At 40.6% G+C, this 13,760-nt stretch overlaps 1 non-coding gene across 1 annotated transcript; it reads right to left on the reverse strand.

The window, feature by feature from the left end:
- Positions 1–2,173: 2,173 nt before the first annotated feature.
- Positions 2,174–2,281, reverse strand: LOC112699666 (small nucleolar RNA R71). Its single transcript, XR_003152611.1, has one exon. It is a non-coding gene; the product is annotated as a small nucleolar RNA R71 (small nucleolar RNA).
- Positions 2,282–13,760: the final 11,479 nt, after the last annotated feature.

The raw sequence follows: 13,760 nt of genomic DNA on the forward strand, positions 1-13,760 counted from the left end.
CTAGAGTTTCAGATGATGCTTTTATCATCACAAGAGCTAGTTGATTCCCATCAATTTGGCTGTTGTATGTAATGTCCTGTTGATGTTTGTTTAGCTCTGTCTAATCTTTTTAGACTGAAGCTTTAGACTAACATTACATGATTCATGGAATTCTTATTAAAAATTTTGAGTTTCTTATTTTCTTTTCAAAATAATTTTCGAAAAAAAATACAAAAAAATTTATAAAATCATAAAATCAAAAATATTTTTGTGTTTCCTGTTTGAGTCTAGTGTTAATTTTTATGTTTGGTGTCAATTGCATGTCTTTATTTTTCTTACATTTTTTTGAAAATATATGCATTGTGTTCTTCATTGATCTTCAAGTTGTTCTTGATGATTTTCTTTGTCTGATCTTTAAATTCTATTGTTTTGTGTCTTTTGTTGTTTTTCATGTGCATTCTCAACTTGTTAGTGTCTCTAGTATGAAAATTTCTAAGTTTGGTGTCTTGCATATCTTTCATTTCTTAAAAATTTTCAAAAATATGTTCTTGATGTTCATCATGATCTTCAAAGTGTTCTTGGTGTTCATATTGACATTCAAGGTGTTCTTGCAAGCATTATCTATTTGATTCTAATTTTTCATGATTAGTTTCATTTTGTTATTTTTCTTTCTCCTCGTTCTAAATTCAAAAAAAATTTTTAAAATTATGTCTTTTCAAGTCAATAATATAAAGAATTGAAGATTCAGAACATACAGCAGAGGAATCACAGAGAAAAAGATGGGCGTTCAAAACGCCCAGTGAAGAAGGAATTTTGGCGTTTAAATGCCAGCCAGGGTACCTAGCTGTGCATTTAACGCCCAAGGGGGTAGCCAAGTGGGCGTTAAACGCCCAGAATAGTATCCATTATAGCGTTTAACGCCAGGATGATACCAAGGAGGAAATTTTGTTTTCAAATCATATCTTTCTCAATTTTTAAAGTTTTAAAAACTAATTTTTCAAAATCTTATCTTTTTCATATCTTCTCATATCAATCATATCTTTTTCAAAATCAAATCTTTTTCATCTTTCTTTTAATATTTTCGAAAATCCTTGCAAACAATTAATATTGTGATTCAAAGAAATTTTTTGTTACTTTCTTGTTAAGAAAGGTTCAATATTTGAATTTTAGAATCATATCTTTTAATTTCTTGTTAGTCAAGTCATCAATTTTAAAAATCAAATATTTTTCAACCATATCTTTTCAATCATATCTTTTTAAAAATCAAATTTTTTCAATCATATTTCTTTTAATTTGATTTCAAACTATTTTTTTCTAACTTCTTATCTTTTCAAAATTATTTCCAAATCTTTTTCAACTAATCACTATTTCCTATCTTTTTCAAAACCATCTAACCACTTTTTCAAAAATCTTTTTAATTAACCAATTATATTAATTTTAAAATTTTCAAAAATTCTCTCTCTCATCTCCTTCTATTTAATCACTAACACTCCTCCTCTCTTAATAATTCGAACACTCTCCCCTCTTTATATGTTTGAATTCTTCTTTATCTACCTCATCCTTCTATTTTTCTTTTCCTCTAACACATCAATGAATCTCTATACTGTGACATAGAGGGATTCCATACTTTCTTTGTTTTCTTCTGTTTCATATGAATAGGAACAAAGATAAATGCATTCTTGTTGAAGCTGATTCCGAACCTGAAGGGACTCTGAAGAGGAAGCTAAGAGAAGCTAAAGCACAACTCTCCGGAGACGACCTAACAGAAATTTTTGAAAAAGAAGAAGACATGGCAGCTGAAAATAACAACAATGCCAACAATGCAAGGAAGGTGCTTGGTGAGTTTACTGCACCTACTCCCGACTTCTATAGGAGAAGCATCTCTATTTCTGCCATTGGAGCAAACAACTTTGAGCTTAAGCCTCAATTAGTTTCTCTAATGCAATAGAATTGCAAGTTTCATGGACTTCCATTGGAAGATCCTCATCAGTTCTTGGCTGAATTTTTGCAAATCTGTGACACTGTTAAGACCAATGGAGTTGATCCCGAGGTCTACAAACTTATGCATTTCCCTTTTGCTATAAGAGACAGAGCTAGTATATGGTTGAACTCACAACCTAGAGATAGCCTGAACTCTTGGGAAAAGTTAGTCAATGCCTTCTTAGCTAAATTCTTTCAACCTCAAAAGATGAGTAAGCTTAGAGTGGAAGTTCAAACCTTAAAACAGAAGGAAGGTGAATCCTTCTATGAAGCTTGGGAAAGATACAAGCATTTGATCAAAAGGTGTCCCTTTGACATGCTTTCAGAATGGAGCATCATAGGTATCTTCTATGATGGTCTGTCTGAGTTATCCAAGATGTCATTGGACCATTCTGCAGGTGGATCTATTCATCTGAAGAAAACGCCTGCAGAAGCTCAGGAACTCATTGAAATGGTTGCAAATAACCAGTTCATGTACACTTCTGAAAGAAATCCTGTGAACAATGGGACAACTCAGAAGAAGAGAGTTCTTGAGATTGATACTCTGAATGCCATATTGGCTCAGAATAAAATATTGACTCAGGAAGTCAATATGATTTCTCAGAATCTGACTGGATTGCAAGTTGCATCTGGCAATGCTAAAGAAGCCTCCTTTGAAGGAGAAGCTTATGACCCTGAGAATCCTGCAATGAAAGAGGTGAATTACATGGGAGAACCCTATGGAAACACCTATAATTCTTCATGGAGAAATCACCCAAATTTCTCATGGAAGGATCAATAGAAGCCTCAACAAAGCTTCAACAACAATAATGGTGGAAGAAATAGGTTTGGCAATAGCAAGGCTTTTCCATCATCTTCTCAGCAACAGATTGGGAACTCTGAGCAGAATCGCTCTGGCTTATCAACTATAATTTCTGATCTATCTAAGACCACACTAAGTTTTATGAATGAAACAAGATCCTCCATTAGAAAATTGGAGGCACAAGTGGGTCAGCTGAGTAAGAGAGTTACTAAAACTCCTCCTAGCACTCTCCCAAGCAATACAGAAGAAAATCCCAAGAGAGAGTGGAAGGCCATAACCACGACCAACATGGCCGAACCTGTAGAGGAGGGAAAGGCAGTGATTCCCAGTGAGGAAGACCCCATGGGACGTTCACTGACCACTAGAGAGTTCCTCTCTGGGGAACCAAGGGAGTCTAAGGCTCAAAAAGAGACCATATAGATTCTACTGAATCTACTTCTGCCATTCATGAGCTCTGATGAGTATTCTTCCTCTGAAGAGGATGAAGATGTTACTAAAGAGCAAGTTGCTAAGTACCTTGGAGAAATCATGAAGCTGAATGCCAAATTATTTGGTAATGAGACTTGGGAGGATGAACCTCCATTGCTCATTAATGAACTAAACACCTTAGCTCAACTAAAGATACCTCAAAAGAAACCAGACCCTGGAAGGTTCTTAATACCTTGCACCATTGGCACCATGACCTTTGAGAAGGCTCTGTGTGACCTGGGGTCAAGTGTAAACCTCATGCCACTCTCTGTAATGGAGAAACTAGGGATTTTTGAGGTACAAGCTGCAAGAATCTCATTGAAGATGGCAGACAATTCAAGGAAATAGGCATATGGACTTATAGAGGATGTCTTAGTGAAGGTTGAAAGCCTTTACATCCCTGTTGACTTCATAATCCTGGACACTGGGAAGAATAAGGATGAATTCATCATCCTTGGCAGACCTTTTCTAGCCCCGACAAAAGCTGTGATTGGTGTTGACAGAGGAGATTTAGTCCTTCAAGTGAATGAGGACTACCTTGTGTTCAAGGCTCAAGGATCTCCTTCTGTACACATGGAGAAGAAGCATGAAATGCTTCTCTCAATATAGAGTCAACCAAAGCCCCCACATTCAAACTCTAAGTTTGGTGTTGGGAGGCTCCAACCATGCTCTGAATAGCTGTGAAGCTCCATGAGAGCTCACTGTCAAGCTATTGACATTAAAGAAGTGCTTATTGGAAGACAACCAAATTTTTATTTATCTATGTTAAATTTCCATTGTTATTTTATGTTTTCTTTAGGTTGATGATCATGTGGAGTCATAAAAACTACAAAAATCAAAGCAAATTCAAAAACAGCATTAAAAATAGCACACCCTGGAGGAGGAGCTTACTGGCGTGTAAACTCCAGTAAGGGTAGCAGAATGGGCGTTAAACGCCCAGTCTGGCACCATTCTGGGCATTTAATGCCAGATAAGGGCACCAGACTGGCGTTTAACGCCAGAAAAGAGCACCAAGTTGGTGTTCAACACCAGAAGGCGTTAAACGCCAGAAATGGGCAGCAACCTGGCATTTAACGCCGGTATTGGCACTAGGAGGGCGTTTACACGCCAAAATGGTTCAGGAATGAGAAATCCTTGACACCTCAGGATATGTGGACCCTACAGGATCCCCACCTACCTCAACTCACTCTCTCTCCTCTTCACACCTCCCCATACCACCCTTCCCCAAATACCCCTCACTAATCACCTCCATCTCTCTTCCCTATCACCTCTTCACCACTCACATCTACCCACTCTTACCCAAACACCCCACCTACCCCACCATTCAAAATTCAAAAACTTTCACTCCCAAACCCAACCCTCACACAAGAACCAACTCCTTCTCTCACCCTATAAATACCCCTCCTTACTCCTTCATTTTCATACATCATACACACTTCCTTCGCCCCTTGGCCGAACCACTCACACCTCTCCATCTCCTCCACTTCTTTTTCTTCTCCGTCCTTCTTTCTTCTTTTACTCGAGGACGAGCAAATCTTTTAAGTTTGGTGCGGAAAAACACAAACCCAAAGAATTGGCTCACAATGGTTCGGGGAGATATGTGTGGAAGGAGCTCACACCAAACTTAAAAGGTTTGCTCATCCTCGAGCAAAGGAAGAAAGAAGGACGGAGAAGAAGAAGAAATGGAAGAGAAGGAGAGTGAAGAATGGTTCGGCCAAGAGGGTAACGAAGTGTTTATGATGTGTAAAAATGAGGGAGGGATGAGGGGTTTATATAGAAGTGGAGAGAGGGGGTTGCTGTGTGTGTGGGTTGGATTTGGGAGGGAAAGCTTTTAAATTTTGAATGGTGGGGTAGGTGGGGTATTTGGGGAAGAGTGGATAGAGGTGATTGGTGACGGTTATTGGGGAAGAGAAATGGAGGTGATTGGTGAGGGGTATGTGGGGAAGGGTGTTATTGGAATGTGTGAAGAAGAGAGAGAGTGAATTGACGTAGGTGGGGATCCTATGGGTCCACATATCCTGAGGTGTCAAGGATTTCTCATCCCTGCACCATTCAGGCGTGTAAACGCCCTCTGAGTGCTAATCCTGGCGTTAAACACCAGGTTGCTGCCCATTCCTGGCGTTAAACGCCAGTTTTTCTTCTCTTTCTGGCATTTAACGCCAGCTTAGTGTCCTTTTCTGGCGTTAAACACCAGTCTGGTGCCCTTTTCTGGCGTTAATTGCCCAGAATCATGCCAGACTAGGTGTTTAACGCCCATTATGATACCCTTACTGGTGTTTAAACGCCAGTAAGATCCTCCTCCAAGGTGTGTGATGACTTACATCATCTATCCATTTTCTTGCATAAAAAGGACCATAAAAGAGGCATAATCTCATTTGATCATTGCAATTCATGCCTTAATTGATGAATATCATAGTACATTACTTTGAAATGAGTTTGTGCTGGATTTCAGGTGGAGAAGACATCAACAATGGGAAAGAAAACAACAAAACAAGTGGGGCGTGTGAAGCAGGCGTGCCACTTGGAACAAACGCCACAAAAATTTATTTGCGTGGCACGCCAGAAGCTGGGCGTGGCACGCTGGTACAACATTCCAGAGAGCAAAAATGAAGACCATCAAAGGGGCGTGGCACGCCAGAAGCAGGGCGTGGCACGCCAATTCGTTACTAAAAGAACCATCACTATGGCGTGCCACTTTGTGTCGAAGGCGTGGCACGCCAGTCCCAGAGTTCACTTGGGCATGCCACTTGAGGACCAAGGCGTGGCACGCCAAGCTTATGAGACCCACAATTGAATGGACGTGCCACTTGAGTAACAAGGCGTGGCACGCCAGTGAACAAGGAGATAATGCAAAAGCTGGGCGTGCCACTTGGTATCGAAGGCGGGGCATGACAGCTCAAGAAGTCCAACTAAGGCGTGCCACTTGAGTGATGCGGCGTGCCACGCCAGTACCTAAGGAGGCCAAATAAAGTTGGGTTATTTTGATGAGAGAACTTTTGCGTGGTCTAGAAATTTACGGATAAATCCTCGTTGCAAGTATAGTTTCTAAACCTTCAAAAGTCCTTTCATACAAACGTTTTGGTTGTCACAAGTAACAAACCCCCTTGAAATTGATAACCGAGTATTCAAACCTCGGGTCGTCTTCTCAAGGAATTGCAGGGAGGTATGTTCTTATTATTGGTTATGAGTTTGTAAATTAGGGGTTTTAGAAATTAGGGAGCAGTATGTTGCATAAGAAGAAATAAAATAAATAAATAACTATAAAATAAACTCTTGGCAAGGTGCTAAAACAGGAAGTCCTATCCTGGTTATCCTTATCAATTGTAAAGAGAATTGGATTCTTATCCCACTTTGTTAACCTTTAACTATGAAGGTAAGTTATGTGGATGAATTAATTCTGATTCCTCAGGTCCTAGTCTTTCCTTGGGAAATACTAGAGTTATTGGAACTTGAATTAATTCTTGAAGAATTCTAATTTTCAATCAACAATGAGTTTGATAACTCAAGGGTCACCAATTATTTAACCAAAGCCGAAAGGGAAAAATAAATCAAAATTGAATTGAAAGCAATCTTAAATAGAATAAAACAATCAAAATCTGAAATACCTCAAAATGCATTAATAAAATAAATCAATTCTAACATGAAGTTCGTAAACCAACATTAACAAACTGAAATAAAATAATAGAATAAATAAAAAACCCGGGATTGAGAGCCACTCCTAAAACTAAGAGAAATCCTAAATCCTAATGCTAAGAGAGAGGAGAGAACCTCTCTCTCTAAAAACTACATCTAAAACATGAAAAGTGAATTATGAGAGCCTCCTCATGAATGAATGGATTTCCCCACTTTATAGCCTCTAATCTGTGTTTTCTGGGCCGCAAACTGGGTTAAAAACAGCCCAGAAATCGCCCCCAGCGTATTCTGGTACGTACAGGTCGCGAAAAAGTGACGCGGCCGTATGGCTCACGCGGCCGCGCGGGTTGTGTTCCTGCCAGGTCACGCGTCTGCGTGACCCATGCGTTCGCGTTGCCTGGCGTCGGGGCAGCTATGGCAAATTATATATCAAATCGAAGCCCCGGATGTTAGCTTTCCAACGCAACTAGAACCGCATCGTTTGGACCTCTGTAGCTAAAGTTATAGCCGTTTGAGTGCAAAGAGGTCAGGTTGGACAGCTTAGCAATTTCTCTAACTTCTTGTATTCCTTCCACTTTTGCATGCTTCCTTTCCATCCTCTGAGCCATTCCTGCCCTGTAATCTCTGAGATCACTTAACACACATATCAAGGCATCTAATGGTAATAAGAGAGGATTAATAATAAGCAAATATAAGATCAAAGAAGCACGTTTTCAATCATAGTACAAAATCAGGAAGGAAATATAAAACTATGCAAATATTAAGAATAAGTGGGTAAAGAGTTGATAAAATCCACTCAATTGAGCACAAGATAAACCATAAAATAGTGGTTTATCAGTGCCACTTGGTATCGAAGGTGTGGCACGCCAGCTCAATCATCTCACTTTGGCGTGCCACTTGAACATCCAGGCGTGGCACGCCAACCTCTCGGACCATGGAAAATGAAGGGCGTGACATGCCAGTCTCATGGCATGGCACGTTGGTAGTGTTTTCCAGAGGAAGAATTAAAGGGCCAATGAACTCAAGCGTGCCACTTGAGAGATGAGGCGTGGCACGCCAGCAAGAAGATGAAGCAAATGAAAGGCGTGACATGCCAGTCTCATGGCGTGGCACGCGGGTAGTATTTTCCATAGAGGAAGAAGAGGATCCAATGAACTTAAGCGTGCTACTTGGATGACGAGGCGTGGCACGCCGGCAAGGGGGTGAAGCTTTAAGAAAGGCATGGCACACCAGACCCTGGGCGTGCCACGCTGGTACAAATTTCCAAAAGCATAAAGATAAGGAAGATGACCTTGGGCGTGCCACTTTGGCTCGAAGGCTTGGCACGCCAGGTTACTTGGCCATTTAAAATGTCTTGGGTGTGCCACTTAGGCTCGAAGGCGTAGCACACTAGGGGTAAAACAGAGGACGGCGTGTCACTTGAATGGAGAGGCGTGGCACGCCAAATCAGAAACAGAAGGAGCGTGACACGCCAAAGAAGCGCCAGTCACACGCCAGCTGGAATATCACGTTTGTTGAGTTTCTTTTCCCTCCAAATTGTAATTTTCCTTTCACTTTTGTAATTTTCTTTTATTTTCTAGATCTAGAAGTAGTATAAATACCCTTGGAAGTATTGGAAAAGGGGTTAGCAAGTCACAGAGTTTAGTTTTGGGATTTCACTTTTTAGTTTTCACACTTCATCTCTTCCATCTTTTGTACGTTCTCTCTGAGCTATGAGTAGCTAAATTCCCTCTCATTGAGAGAAGGAGCTCTATCGTACTTTATGGATTAATGATAGTGAATTTCTTCTTCTCTTCATCTTCTCTTTGATTTGCTAGAAGAAATTTTGTTTTTCATGCTTAGTGTTCAATTAACTTGGAAAAGAGATTGAATGCAAAATGGGTTTCATGAGAACCTTGGAAAAGTAAACATGAAACCATGCTTGAAATCCCTTCTCACACTCGAGTAGAATCTGGGTTTTGGTGTTTGGATATGGTGACATATAATCCACCCACTATTTGGAACTATGATGATGTGTGGTATAATCAGGGACCAAGCATATCTCTCTTCATAAGCAATTAGACCAAGGAATTGGCTACTGATCAAGATCTGAGAGATTGAGTCACCAAAGGATTGGGGCTCAATCAATCATGATTGCCAAGAGTTAAATGAGTTGCATGATTGAAGAGCATATGTGCTGGATTTAATCCAAAGAGACAATATCTCCTGATCTCAATGAATTCCCCCATTCTTATCTCTCCTATTCTTTTATAGCTTTACTTACATTCTGCAAAATCCCATTCTCCTTTACATTCCTGTTATTTCCATTTCTGTATTTTATTGCTTTCTTTTATTATCTTGCCATTTATGTTTCTTCCATTTATAATTCTGCACTTACAACTTATTCTGTTGAGCTTGACTAATTCACCAATTAATTAAAATTGCTCAAATCTACCAATCTCTGTGGATACGATCCCATTCCACTGTGGGTTAATACTTGACGATAATTTTGGTGCGCTTGCCAAGAGTGGATTCATCAATATTATTGGGAAAGGGTAGTGAATTCCGCCCATCAAGTTTTATGACGCCGTTGCCGGGGATTGGTTTGAATTTGACAATGATTAAACTGATTGGAGAGCTAGATTAAGCATTTTTTATTTTTATTTTTTCTCCTTAATTGTTTTCTTATTCATTTCCTAGTGTAACCTTTAAATTCCTTTCTAATCTCTGTTTTTCTTTCTTGTCTTTCTACGATTTCTTTCGCTATTCATTGTTTATACTTTCACTCTTCTAACTGTTTGATTAATTGCATCACTCAAGCTAATCACTAATTTTAACTAAGGAGATTCATTCACTTGCTCTTTTCTTGATGTGTGTTGACTGTATGACAGGTAGAAGAGGAGAGACTTCATCCTCTTTTGATAGTGAACCTGAGAGAACCTTCCTTAGATTGAGGAGGGAGGCTAGAGGTAAGGGTATAGTTGGAAAAGAACCAGTAGAAAAAGATCTAACAACCACCATGGAAGACGAAGTGCATGAAGATGTCGGAGGAGGAGCTAGAAATCAAGTTGGGCAAAAGAGGAGAGTCTTAGGCTCCTATATCAACCCGAATCCAGGAAACTGTGGCAACAGCATCCTCAAGCCAACAATCCATGCCAACAACTTTGAGTTGAAACCTCAACTCATCACACTAGTCCAGAATAACTGCTCATATGGAGGAGGTGCTCAAGAAGATCCAAACTAACATCTCAACACATTCTTGAGGATATGCGATAATGTAAAGTCCAATGGTGTACACCCTGACACCTACAAACTACTTCTGTTCCCTTTTTCGCTCAGATATAAGGCAACAAAGTGGTTAGAATCATTCTCCAAGGAGAGCCTAACCACATGAGAGGATGTTATGAACAAATTTCTAGTGAGATTTTACCCTCCATAGAGGATCAACAGGCTAAGAGCTGAGGTGCAAACCTTCAGACAGCTAGATGGTGAAATACTCTATGAGGCCTGGGAGAGGTTCGAAGATCTAACAAGAAAATGCCCACCAGATATGTTTAATTAGTGGGTGCAGCTCCACATTTTCTATGAAGGATTAACCTATGAATCGAAGAAGGCTGTGGACCACTCTTCAGGGGTTCACTCAACAAGAAGAAGACCATTGAGGAAGCTATAGATGTCATTGAAACTGTAGCTGAGAATGACTACTTCTATGCTTCAGAAAGAGGCCAAAAGAAGGGGGTGCTGAAACTCAATTCTATGGATGCCCTGTTGGCACAAAACAAGGCATTTGTAGCACAATTGGCAGCCTTAACCAGGAAAATGGAAAATAATCAAGTTACAGTTGTCCAATCTCAAGTACCACCCCAAGAAGAAAATGAACCAGAAGTTGAATGTGAGCAAGCAAACTATGTGCATAACCACTCTCGACCACCATATGACCCTAACTCCAAGACATATAACCCAGGATGGAAGAACCACCCAAATTTTGGGTGGGGAAACCAACAAAATCACAACCAAGATCACAATAAACCATACCAAGCCAATCAATACCAGAATCACAACTCCAACCATCAGTCAAATAACAACAGACCTTACCACAATCCACCTCACACATCATATCCTTCCAACCAGCAAACACACCACCATCAAGACACACTAACCCCAACCTCACAACCGTGTGAAATTAAGGGTAACTTTGAGAGATTAGAGGCTGCAATAGCACAGCTATCATCATAGCTCACAGGGGCCATTTCCACCCTCTTGGAAAGGCAAGCACAAGCTAAAAACAAGATAGATGCCAACTAAGAAGAATACAGGTCGAATTTGAAGAACCAAGGTACAGCAATCTCAAAGCTGGAAGTACAAGTGAGGTTTTTATCCAAGCAAATCCCAATGCCTACACACACATTTCAAAGTAAAACCATGGCCAACCCAAAAGGGGAGTGCAAGGCCATCACACTTAGAAGTGGAAAAGGGATAGAAGAAGCCACCAAAAGCCAGGAGAACCACGAAGAAGAAGCTGCAGAAAGGCCTGAAAACAGGAAGAAAGAAGAGGTCCCTAGCCCATCTTCAACAAAGCCAATCTTGAAGCCTTATGTGCCAAAGGCACCATACCCACAAAGGCTAAGGAAGAATGGGAAGGACAGCCAGTTTTCCAGATTTTTGGAAATCTTCAAAAAGCTCCAAATCAACATACCATTTGCTGAAGCATTGGAGCAAATGCCCCTCTATGCAAAGTTCTTGAAGGAGCTCATGACAAGAAAAAGAAACTGGGGAGAAAAGGAGACTGTAGTCCTAACTGAGGAATGTAGTGCCATCATACAAAAGAAACTCCCCCAGAAAATGAAGGACCCAGGGAGTTTCCAAATCCCTTGCATCATAGGGGATATCACTATTGAAAAGGCTTTGTGTGACTTGGGGACTAGCATTAATCTCATGTCCTTGAACATGATGAGAAAGATGAGAATTGAGGAAGCTAAACCAACAAGAACGGCACTCCAACTAGCTGACAGGAAATTCAAGTTTCCACATGAAGTGGTGGAAGATTTATTGGTGAAGGTGGGAGAATTCATCTTCCCAGCTGACTTTGCTGTGCTGGATATGGAAGAAAAGGCAAACACTTCAATTATCCTAGGAAGGCCATTCCTAGCTACTGCTAGAGCCATTATTGATGTGCAAAAAGGAGAACTAGTCTTGAGATTGCATGAGGAAAAGATGGTCTCAATGTCTTCAAGGCAATGAGTTATCTCAAGGAAGCAACAGGAGAATGCATGATGGTGGACACCATAGAACAAATAGTCCAAGTAGTTTTGGAAGAAGAGCAATATAAAGGAAGTATGGAATTGGAGCAACAAGCACCATGTGAAGAACCACCACAAGGAACCATGGAAAGTTCCATCATGACAAACCACAAAGACAACAATGGAGAATAGGCACCAAAATTAGAGCTAAAAACCCTACCTCCAAGCTTGAAATATGCCTATCTAGGTGACAACAGCACCTACCCAGTGATCATCAACTCAAGCTTGAGTAAGGAGCAAGAAGAGGAGCTCATCCAAGTGCGAAACAACACAAGGATGCTATAGGTTGGACACTCACAGACTTAAAATGGATAAGCCCTTCAATGTGTATGCACAAGATCCTACTTGAGGAGGGTGCTAAGCCCTCAAGGCAACAACAAAAAAGGTTGAATCCAACCATGAATGAGGTAGTCCAAAAGGAAGTGTTGAAGTTGTGGCAAGCTGGGGTGATCTACCCCATCTTAGATAGCCCTTGGGTGAGCCCGGTAAAAGTAGTTCCAAAGAAAGGAGGAATCATTGGTGTACCAAATGAGAAGAATGAGCTGATACCAACAAGAACAGTGACTGGTTGGCGCATGTGCATTGACTACAGGAAGCTCAGTGAAGCCACCAGGAAGGGCCACTTTCCCCTACCATTCATGGACCAAATGCTTGATAGGCTGGCTAGACATGAATACTACTGCTTTCTTGACTGTTATTCAGGTTACAACTGGTGCACGAAATTGTGATCAATACTTTTCACAACTCAATTAATCCTCGGTGATGAACCCAAAAACTTGGTGTTCAATACCATGGCATAAACACAACTTCGCACAACTAACCAGCAAGTGTACTGGGTCGTCCAAGTAATAAACCTTACGCGAGTAAGGGTCGATCCCACAGAGATTGTTGGTATGAAGCAAGCTATGGTTACCTTGTAAATCTTAGTCAGGCAAACTCAAATGGTTATGAATGATGAATAAAACATAAAGATAGAGATAGAGATACTTATGTAATTCATTGGTGGGAATTTCAGATAAGCGTATGAAGATGCTTGGTCCCTTCCGTCTCTCTGCTTTCCTACCGTCTTCATCCAATCCTTCTTACTCCTTTCCATGGCAAGCTGTATGCAAGGGTTTCACCGTTGTCAGTGGCTACCTCCCATCCTCTCAGTGAAAATGTTCAACGCACCCTGTCACGGCACGGCTATTCATCGGTCGGTTCTCAATCAGGTTGGAATAGAATCCAGTGATTCTTTTGCGTCAGTCACTAACGCCCAGCCTTCAGGAGTTTGAAGCTCGTCACAGTCATTCAATCATTGAATCCTACTCAGAATACCACAGACAAGGTTTGGACCTTCCGGATTCTCTTGAATGCCGCCATCAATTCTAGCTTATACCACGAAGATTCCGGTTAAAGAATCCAAGAGATATCCACCTAATCTAAGGTAGAACGGAGGTGGTTGTCAGGCACACGTTCATAGGTGAGAATGATGATGACTGTCACGGATCATCACATTCATCAAGTTGAAGAACAAGTGATATCTTAGAACAAGAACAAGCGGAATTGAATAGAAGAACAATAGTAATTGCATTAATACTCGAGGTACAGCAGAGCTCCACACCTTAATCTATGGTGTG

The sequence above is a fragment of the Arachis hypogaea genome, chromosome 6 (assembly GCF_003086295.3).
Source record: "Arachis hypogaea cultivar Tifrunner chromosome 6, arahy.Tifrunner.gnm2.J5K5, whole genome shotgun sequence".
Lineage (NCBI taxonomy): Eukaryota > Viridiplantae > Streptophyta > Magnoliopsida > Fabales > Fabaceae > Arachis > Arachis hypogaea.